The following is a 10,542-nucleotide window of genomic DNA, read 5'->3' on the forward strand; positions in this document are numbered from 1 at the left end:
ATTCTCGGCCAAACAACAACAACACCAAGAACACTTGGCCAAGAACAAGAACACTTCAATTGTTTTTATTTTTATTTTTTTCTTATATTTCGACTTAGAGAGCCCAATATTGGTAGTGTAGGAACACAACCAGCCTTATCTCTAATCTCACAACAGTCCACATGTACAAGACACCAAACGGAAACAACAAACACCAATTAACTTAAGAGATAAAGGATAAATAACTTGACATATAGAGAACATGTAAGGTAAGAACTATAGAGTATATTAAACTATAAAACCCCTACAAACATGTAAACTAACACCAAGTTCTTACGTAAACCCAAGAGGAGCTCAGTTCACTCAAGAACTCACGTTTCTAGCTAATACACAACACAAGAGGAACCTTTACTTGTGATGTTAGGTTCGGGTGGTCTACTCTCTCTTAAGAGGATGATGTTTCAAGATAGTACAACTTTAAAAATGAAATAACTGGCAACAAAAGACTAAGAGAATCCTTTATATAGTCTAGTACAAAAAGTGATACAAAAGACTCCTCTACCCTTAATGAGGAGGGGGGGGGGGGGTTTGGAGTGCAACCTAGGCAGCCTTGGGTGTATTTTAGAGCACCTAAGGCAAGCCCTCACATGTCAATGCATATACTCCTTTGGGCAGATTCACAACATGCTCAAACATGTCTATTTTCATAAACATTCCTTGAAGCCTTTGTAGTTACCGAGCTTGGCTCCTAGTGATAGGTCTCGAGCCCATGATACTCGTATCAAAGAATTGGAACACACTTTTGCGGAACACTATACCTTTCTATATGTTATTGGGTCTTCTGAGTAGAAAGAGGGATAACCAATGAGCATCTCATACATGATGTCTCTAAGTGACAACCTGAATGAAGCCAAAAAAAGAAGAAAGAGGATAATGAATTAAGCCTACAGCCTTTACTTTGGTTAATCAAGGTTATTATACCTAAAAGAAAGAATATAAAGTGAAACATGTGCGATATGTTCAGTAACCAGTACATGATGTTTAAACTATGAAAAGGAAAGCAATCAAAAGTTTTAAAAAACCAACTAATCAAAATCCACATCAATCATAAATAAGAAAAATAACTAATCACATTCCACTCCATAACCTTTCTTCAGTAAAAACTTTGGAGCAATATAGTCAGGAGTGCGCACTATTGGAAATGCTTGCCAGAGAAACAGGTAGCATTAAAGGTTCTGCAAAAAAGGTAGTCCGATGTACTAAAGCAACTGCTATGCACAGGGTCCGGGGAAGGGTTCGACCACAAGGATCTATTAAAGGTTCTGGGAACTAATTAACAAATGTGTTATGGAATTAAGGTAGCAACAAAAGGTCATTTCTTGGAATAGTAAATGATTTTTCTAGTTCATTTCCATTACTCATGTGAAGCTATAATATGCAAGTCCAGATCCTAAACTTATGGAGAGAAGTATGTTATTCTCCTAGAACCAATTGTTCTAGTACTACATATAATTGTTCTGGTGCTACATATTACTTTTTTCCAATTTTTAATTTTTATTCTGCACATCTATGATCCTTGAGAAATAAACCAAAATAAGGCTTCTGGATTTAAGTTCATAATTTATGAGATAAGCTGTGTTTCTGTTATTAATTACTAATTTTCTCCTATTTATTTGCCAATGCTGCAGTTGTTCAAGGGAGCTATTCCAACCAGTTCACTTGTTAGCAGATCCCCTTTTCTCAACATCCATCATTTTATTTTCAGTTATAGGCTATAAATTCGAACAGTCAAGGGGCTTGCATAGACCAAAATCAAAGAGCCTCACGTGGCCATGTTTGTCCAAAAGAAGATTATCAGGTTTAATATCCCTGCAAAAAAGCATTATGTAAAAAACATAATCCATTGAGATGATTTCAGATCTTTCGTAGAGGTCTCTAGTGTATACCACTATTGTTTACCAAGTACAGATTAACTACCTGTGAATGTAGTTATGCTTATGAATAGACTCTATGGCCAAAACACTTTGAGCAATGTAAAATCTTATGACTGTCTCAGTTAATGTCTCCTTCCTCATCAACAGTGTCATCATATTACCACCAGGAAGATATTCCATTACTAAATATAAGTAGTCAGCATCTTGGAAAGAATAAAAAAGTTTTACAATAAACTGGATCGCTACTTCAGCAAGCAAATTCCTTTCGGCCCTAACATGTTCAACCTGTAATGCAAAGATGTTGAAACTTATTATGAAGTTAGTAGGTTCATATTAGTTGGTTATTATCACAATTTTCTGTTATAAGCAGTTAGTTAGTATTGACACTGTTACATTGATTTGTTGGTTTATTAGTCGAAGTTGTTAGCTGATTGTAGAGTTAGTTAGGGAGATGTTAGTGAGCTGTCAGGAAGCATCTAGATGCTCATATACTGAGCATGTAAGTGAGTCTATAAATAGAAGAGATTAACTCACATTGTAACTAACTTTTCATATATACAATTCCCATCTTAGCTTCTCTCCTCTTCTTTTCTTCCTCTCTTCTCTCTGAACTCAGTAGCTGCTACAATAGAAGTTATGTATGAGTGTGTGAGTTTATAATAGATATTTCAATATGGTATCAGAGCTATGAAGATCATGGAACTATATAAATAATAATCGAGTGTGAATACATCATCAATACAGTGAGTTTTTTGTTTGTGATTTCTGTTTGTGAGCTAATAAGATGAGAAGAGATAGATCTTCATTTCTGAGTCATAGATATTTGATTACAAGTTTCAAACCTTGAATTTTGTGATTGTTTCTGATTTATACTTAGTCGTAACCTGTAAAGTATACATGACACCTAAAATTGATCCTAGTGATCTTCTATTTCTGGGAGCATCAGATGTAGCAGGAGCTGCACCAATTCCCATTAAGTTGATTGATTCAGAGAATTATGGAATTTGGTGTAGATCTATGAAAAATGCCCTTTTGGGAAAGAGGAAATATGGTTTTGTAATTGGTACTTTCTGTAAGGATATATATAGAGAAGAGTTACTTGATCAGTGGGAGATATGTGATGCAGTGGTTCTATCATGGCTAATGAGCTCAGTCAGTGTAGAGTTACTTAGTGGTATTATGTATGCAACAAATACCTATAAGGTATGGAAAGATCTTAAGGAGAGATTTGAAAAAGTGAATCATATGAGATTATATCAGTTACACAGGGAAATCAACAACTTACACCAAGGCACTGATTCAGTTTCAACCTACTTCACTAAGCTGAAGAACCTGTGGAGTGAACATGATACTGTGATACCAACTCCCGCATGTAATTGTCCTAAGTCTAAGGAGTATTCAGAACACTTGTATCAGTTTAGGTTGATACAATTCCTAAATGGACTAAATGACACTTATGATCAAGCAAAGAGGCAGATACTATTGAAGGGAACAAAACCTACACTTAACCAAGCATATGCAATGATCATTGAGGATGAGATACAACAACTTGCTTGTGCTGGAACTATTAGTGACAGAACTGAGCCTATTGATATGCAAGTATATAAAAATTATACAGACTCTGGACATGGAAGAAGAAATCAGGCATCAACCAGTTATGGAGGACAAAGGTATAATGATAAGAGGTGTGATTATTGCAACTTTACTGGGCACACAAGAGAAAACTGCTACATGCTACATGGATATCCAAGTGATTGGAAAAAAAAAAAGAAGAGTGATTATAAAAATCCAAGAGAAGTGTCAAACCAAACTTTCTATAATAGTGTAGGTAGAGGTGGTGGATATGGATATGGATAGCTAGCTGCTAGTCAAAGCAATAGCCAATTATTAGCTCATAATTTCATTGGACCTTAAGCAGAGAAAACATATTTGGCTGATCAATCAAGTAACCAGGGAAGCAAGGACAATAATAATGTCGGTCTGGCAAAGGGACAAGGATTCTCAGAAGATGAATACAAGCAGATCATAGCATTGATCAAGAAAGATACACATGACTCTGAGCTAACTAATATGATAGGTACTATTACTTATCTTTTTAGTCATGTTGTTCCATATGAATGGATAGTGGACTCTAGAGCCACACACCATGTGACTGCGCACAAGGATGTACTATCACACTATCACAAAATAAACAGCACAGTATGTGATAAAGTAAACCTGCCTATTGGAGATAAGGTAAATATATCACATGTAGGAGAAGCACAGGTGCTAAAGAATGAGGTTGTAAGGGATGTATTGTATGTTCTTAATTTCAAACTGAACTTATTGTCAGTATCTAAGATAACTAAATAACTCTCTTGTTTTGTGTTATTTTATCCTGACTTTTGTGTGTTTTAGGACCTTCACAGTGGCAAGATGAAGAGTATTGGTAAGGAAAAGGGAGGATTGTACATCCTCAAGAGTGTAAGTGGAATGAATGGACTACTTAATAATGTGGCTCATCAAAATCAGGTTGCAGAAGTAGAGATGCATGAGTGCAGTTTGTGGCATATGAGGCTGGGACATCCCTATTCCCAGGTATTAAGAACACTCAATTTGTTACGACACAATGTTGATGTAGATATTCTTAATAAGTGTAATGTTTGCCCATTAGCAAAACAAACTAGACAAATCTTTCATGTTAGTATATCTAGAGCTGTAAAGTGTTTTGATATTATGCATATGGATCTATGGGGGCCATATAAGAAACCTACTTTTGAAAAGAAATACTACTTCTTGACTGTTTTTGATGATCATAGGAGATATACATGGTTGCATTTGCTATAATTAAAGTCTGAATGTGTTGTAGCCATAAAATTTTTTTTTACATTAATTCAGAATCAATTTGGTGCTTAAGTGAAAGTACTGAGGTCAGATAATGGTACAGAGTTCATTAATTCTAAGTGTAAAGAGTTGTTTCAGTCTTTAGGTATAATACATCAAAGTAGATGCCCATACAAACCATAACAAAATAGTGAGGTTGAGAGAAAACATAGGCAGATATTGAATGTTGCAAGAGACACCAGGTTTTAATCACAGATGCCTATTAAGTTTTGGGGTTTGAATGTTAAGGCTGCGGTGTATCTTATTAATAGGTTACCATCTTCAGCTATTGAGGGTAAAATTCCTTATGAAGTGTTATTTTGCAAGGTCCCATCATTGACACACCTGAGAGTTATTGGTTGCAAGTGCTATGCCTCAGTACTACCAAAAGCTGATAAGCTCTTAGAAAGAGCTAAGGTTGCAGTCTTACTGGGTTATTCTACTACTTAAAAGGGTTGCATCTTGCTGGATTGGTGTACTAACAAGTTTTTCACCACAAGAGATGTGGTGTTCAAAGAAGATTCATTCCCTTTTGTAGAGGATCCCACCTCAAAATCATCTGCAGATTTCCTTAAGATGAATTTTCCCATTCATGTTGAGGTAGAAACGGAAGCTTACACAGATGTAGATAATCAATCATATGAACCACAAGAGGAAGGTACACTATCATATCCTCATGATGATAATCATGATGAAGATACAACTTATCCAGTATAGATGAGTCATCTTCATCACCAATAGTTGCTCTAAGAAGATCATCAAGAGTCATCAAACAACCTGCTTGGTTGCTGGACTATGCATCACCAGAGAAAAGAAGGGGAACTAGATATCTTATGTCAAACTATCTCTTTTATGAAAATACTAGTTCAAAATACCAGAGTTTTGTGTCTAGTTTGTCAGTAGAAGTTGAACCACAATCTTACAATGAGGCTAGTAAAGATAAGAGATGGATTAAAGCTATGGAACAGGAAGTTAGATCCCTTGAAGACAATCACACTTGGGAAGTACTTGATATTTCTCTAGATAAGAATATAATTGGATCAAAATGGGTGTACAAGATCAAGTACAAATCCAATGGAGAGATAGAAAGGTTTAAGGCAAGGCTAGAGGCCAAAGGTTATAGCCAATAAGAGAGACTGGACTGGCACTTTTTCTCTAGTGGCCAAAATGGTTACAGTGAGAAGTGTCATTTATTTGGCAGTATCAAGAGGATGGTGCATGTACCAGATGGATGTTTACAATGCATTTTTACAAGTTAATCTAGAAGAGGAAGTATATATGGAGATGCCAGATGGTTTCAAGGAGGGCAGGAAACAAAAAGTTTACAGACTGATTAAGTCACTATATAGAATTAAGCAAGCATCAAGGTAGTGTAATATAAAGCTTATTAAAGCATTGCTCAAGGCAGAATTTACTCAAAGTAGCTATGAATATTCAATCTTTACCCTAAAGAAGTTAGAAGGAATGGTTGAAGTTTTGGTTTATGTAGATGATCTTCTAATAATAGGTGACAATGTAGACATGATAAATGTAGCAAAAGGCACTCTCCATTAGCAGTTCAAACTAAAGGATCTTGGTGAGCTTAAGTAATTCTTAGGCATTGAAATTTTGAGGTTTGCAAGTGGAGTTATATTGAATCAAAGAAAGTATATATTGGAGCTTATATCTGACATAGGACTAGCTGGTGCTAAGCCAACTCTCACTCCATTAGAGATTAATATCAAGTTAGCTTTTGTTGAAGTGGATGAGGCTACAAGTATTAAAGGAGATATAGTTTTAAGGGTTATGACATCATACCAAAGACTGATTGGAAAGCTGATGTATGCAACCATAACAAGACCTGATATTAGTTATGCAGTACAAAAACTTAGTTAGTTTATGCAATATCCTAAAAAGTCACATCTAGAAGCTGCAAATAGGGTGATAAGTTATCTAAAAGGTACTGTAGGGCAAGGTATATGGCTCAAGGCACAATCCACTGCAGAATTGGTTTGCTAGTGTGACTCAGATTGGGTTGCATATCCAAATACTAGGAGATCGATAACAGGTTATGTAATGCAATTTAGTGGATCATTGATATCTTGGAAGTCTAAGAAATAACATACTGTTTCAAAAAGCTCAGCTGAGGTTAAATATAGGAACATGGCCTCAACTTTGGCAGAAGTAACATGGTTGGAAGGACTATTTACAGAACTAGGGGTCCCTATTGCTAAGTCTATTACCGTCTATAGTGATAGAAAATTAGCTATCCAACTGGCTGCAAATCCTATATTTTATGAGATGACCAAACATATTGAAGTGGACGATCACTTTATTAGAGACAAGATCAAGGAGGGGTTGATTTAGAGACAAGATCAAGGAGGGGTTGATTCAACCCATGTATGTGCAGAGTTGTCAACAGATTGTAGCATTCTCACCAAGAGCTTGAGCCATGATCAGCACTCACATTTACAAAACAAGCTTGGTGTACTTAATATTTTGCATCCTGCAATTTGAGGGAGAGTGTTGAAACTTATTATGAAGTTAGTAGGTTCATATTAGTTGGTTATTTTCATATTTTTCTATTATAAGCAGTTAGTTAGCATTGACACTGTTACATTGATTTGTTGGTTTATTAGTAAAAGTTGTTAGATGATTGTAGAGTTAGTTAGTAAGCTGTTAGTGAGCTATCAAGAAGATTCTAGATGCTCATGTGCTGGGCATGTGAGTGATTCTATAAATATAAGAGATCACCTCACATTGTAACTAACTTTTCATATATACAATTCCCATCTTAGCTAATCTTTCTCTCCCATCTTAGCTAATCTTTCTCTCCTCTTCTCTTCTTTCTCTCTTCTCTCTGAACTCAGTAGCTGCTATAATGGCAGCTCTATATGAGTATGTGAGTTTATCATAGCTATTTCAACAAAAGAGATGGTAAGAAATCAGATCACTTCTTAAAACAAAGAGTAGAGCTTGTTATTTCATGCACAAAACTGACGTCTAGAAAGTTCAGGACCAAAATACGTTGTGAAACTAAAAAAGTATCAAAATATGTCATATATTTAAAATGTTACCATAATATGCTTAACTCTCTTTTAAGAGAGTTGTATGCATTATTTTTAACAGAAGTTCAGAAACAGAGTTAAAAATTTCAGAAAAGTACATAACTCTCTTTTTAAGGGAGTTATGCATGTACATAACTCTCTTTTTAAGGGAGTTATGCATTTCTTTTACATAACTCACTTAAAAAGAGAGTTATGTAATAGAAGTTACATAACTCTCTTTTTAAGTGAGCTATGCATTTTTTTTACCTCACTTAAAGAACAAAATTAATGCATAGCAAAGGCCTTATAAATAGAACTATCGTCGTCTAATTTTTTTCATGTGTTGTAGACTTATTAAAGTGAATTGGCCTTTGCTTATATTAATTATGAGAAATAATTGAACTATTGCTGTCTAGTTTTTTTCATGTATGGTCTAGTTTTTTTCATGTGTTGTAGACATATAAAAGAGAGCTATGCATTTTGTTCTCTTTTTAAGTGAGTTATGTAAAAAAAATGTATAACTCACTTAAAAAGAGAGTTATGTAACTTCTATTACATAACTCTCTTTTTAAGTGAGTTATGTAAAGAAAAATGCACAACTCCCTTAAAAAAAGAGTTATGTACTTTTCTAAAATTTTAACTCCGTTTCTGAACTTTCGTTAAAAATAATACATATAACTCTCTTAAGAGAGTTAAGCATATTATGGTAACATTTTAAATACATGGCATATTTTGGTACTTTTTTTAGTTTCATGGCATATTTTAGTTCCGGACTCACGTCTAGACAATTGTAGTTGTTCTCGAATGCTTTTATTGGTTATGGTGGGGTGAGGTCTGAGGAAGGATTGTAGAAGATAAGGTTTCATGTCTTCTCATTGTTCCAGTTTGGAAATTATTTAGATAAAGAAAGAGGTTTAATGTAAACTGAAAATTATTTAAATAGAGAAAGAGGTTCAATGTATTACATAAGGGAGTACAGAAATTCATATTTTAACATTAATGACTTGAAATTTGGAGGGGATATACTTAAATTAAAAGCAAAGAGCCTTCTACTGAAAAGCAGTTGCTCTGTAACATTGGGAGAGTTTAGAGAAATCAGCCGTGTCACATATTTAGCTGGATTTCCACAAGAGAAGGAGAAGGGTATGTTGCATTTCCTTGCAAATATTGATATAAGGAGCAGAGAAAAGTACAAGGAATAAACTCTTGTTGAGCAAAGTGGTAATTGGCTCCTTAGGAAGGATATGGTCTCACCTGCCCCCTACTTAGCATTTTCGACTTCTTCATTGCATATATATTTCCAGATACTTTATCTCGGCACAACCTGACCTGCAAAACAGATTTGAATAAGAATCAACAACTTATTATCAGGGCTGGTAAACAGGAAACACATTCTGTGTGACTATGAGGTCACGGATTTAAGATGTGGAAACAACCTCTTGCAGAAATATAAGATAAGATTATGTACAATAGATGCAATATGATCCATCCCTTCCCCAGAACCAATGCATAACAGGAGTTTAATGCACCACATTGCCCTTAATGTCCAATAGAAGGACCAAAGGAAATTTATCTTCCAAGAGCAGTAATTTACCTGAATACTACAGAAGCCTTGGGAAGCAATTAAGACTTTCACACTTTGGGTGCCCCAATAACAGAAATTATTATAACACCAAGCTACATAAGAATAGTGAGAGATACCAAAAGAAAAGCATCATCAGTGACTCCAATTAAATTATGCATGGTCTAATAATTAAATATTGTTGCTGTTGCATCTTGAGAATGTAAAAAATGATTGTAAATTTTGCATGAGAATGGAATGAATTCATCGAACATGCTCCTTCTGGTTAAGTATATGAAACAGTTGATCATTGAAACGTATGGGGTAAAAACCAACTCAATAGTAAGATTTTATTATTTCATAACATATAATTCAGTCCTGAAGGTCGAACGGTCCAGCTAACAAAACATAATCCCTGGAGAATGATATTTTTCAATATAAAGAGAGACAGGATCTCAAACCTTTCCAAAAGATCTTCTTCCTATGATTGTCAAAAGCTCAAAATCATCAACAGATATCTTGTGACGCTTTAGTCAGATATACTCTGTATTTTTTCTCCAATTTCTTTAGAAGGTTCATTTGTTCTTCCTCTGGTACACCAGAGCTTTCCAATTTCCTTTCTATCAGTAATCGCCTATAGTTCATAGACAAAAATACATGAGAGATACAGAAACGAAGTGGCTAGAATTATAATACAGTTATTTAGTTGCACTAGAATTAGTTAAAGTGCTCACCGCAAAAGAAGTGGATAATGTTAAAAATAATAAAAAAATATAAAAACTGAGGTATATCAATTCTATTACTAACTGCAGTGGTACTATAGAAAATAGAGACATTCATGCAAAGTGGCACAAACTAAACCTGACTGCTAACTTTATTCTTTATTTAACATGTAAATGGCTAAAAGCTTACTTCTGACTACATAACTAATATACAGCTTCTTTGTAAATATCTTTCAGAACTTACCTATCATCAATAACGATGGTATATACATTATAGGTGGTCCCTGCAAACAACACTCTGATCTATTTCTATTTCATGGAGTTTCCAAATTCCACCTCCTTACATCCACAAGAAACTCAAAGTTGATGCAAAGGGCAGATTTACATGCACAGAATAAAATTAGAGCTGTCGGTTTTAGCTTCATCATCAATTTGTCAGAAGGTTAGCAGACAAGCTT

General features: G+C 34.8%; 1 pseudogene; it reads right to left on the reverse strand.

Moving 5' to 3' along the window:
• Positions 1-791: 791 nt before the first annotated feature.
• On the reverse strand, positions 792-9,992 carry LOC107876751 (annotated as a pseudogene).
• Between the last annotated feature and the right edge of the window lie 550 nt (positions 9,993-10,542).

This window comes from Capsicum annuum, chromosome 7, assembly GCF_002878395.1.
Source record: "Capsicum annuum cultivar UCD-10X-F1 chromosome 7, UCD10Xv1.1, whole genome shotgun sequence".
NCBI lineage: Eukaryota > Viridiplantae > Streptophyta > Magnoliopsida > Solanales > Solanaceae > Capsicum > Capsicum annuum.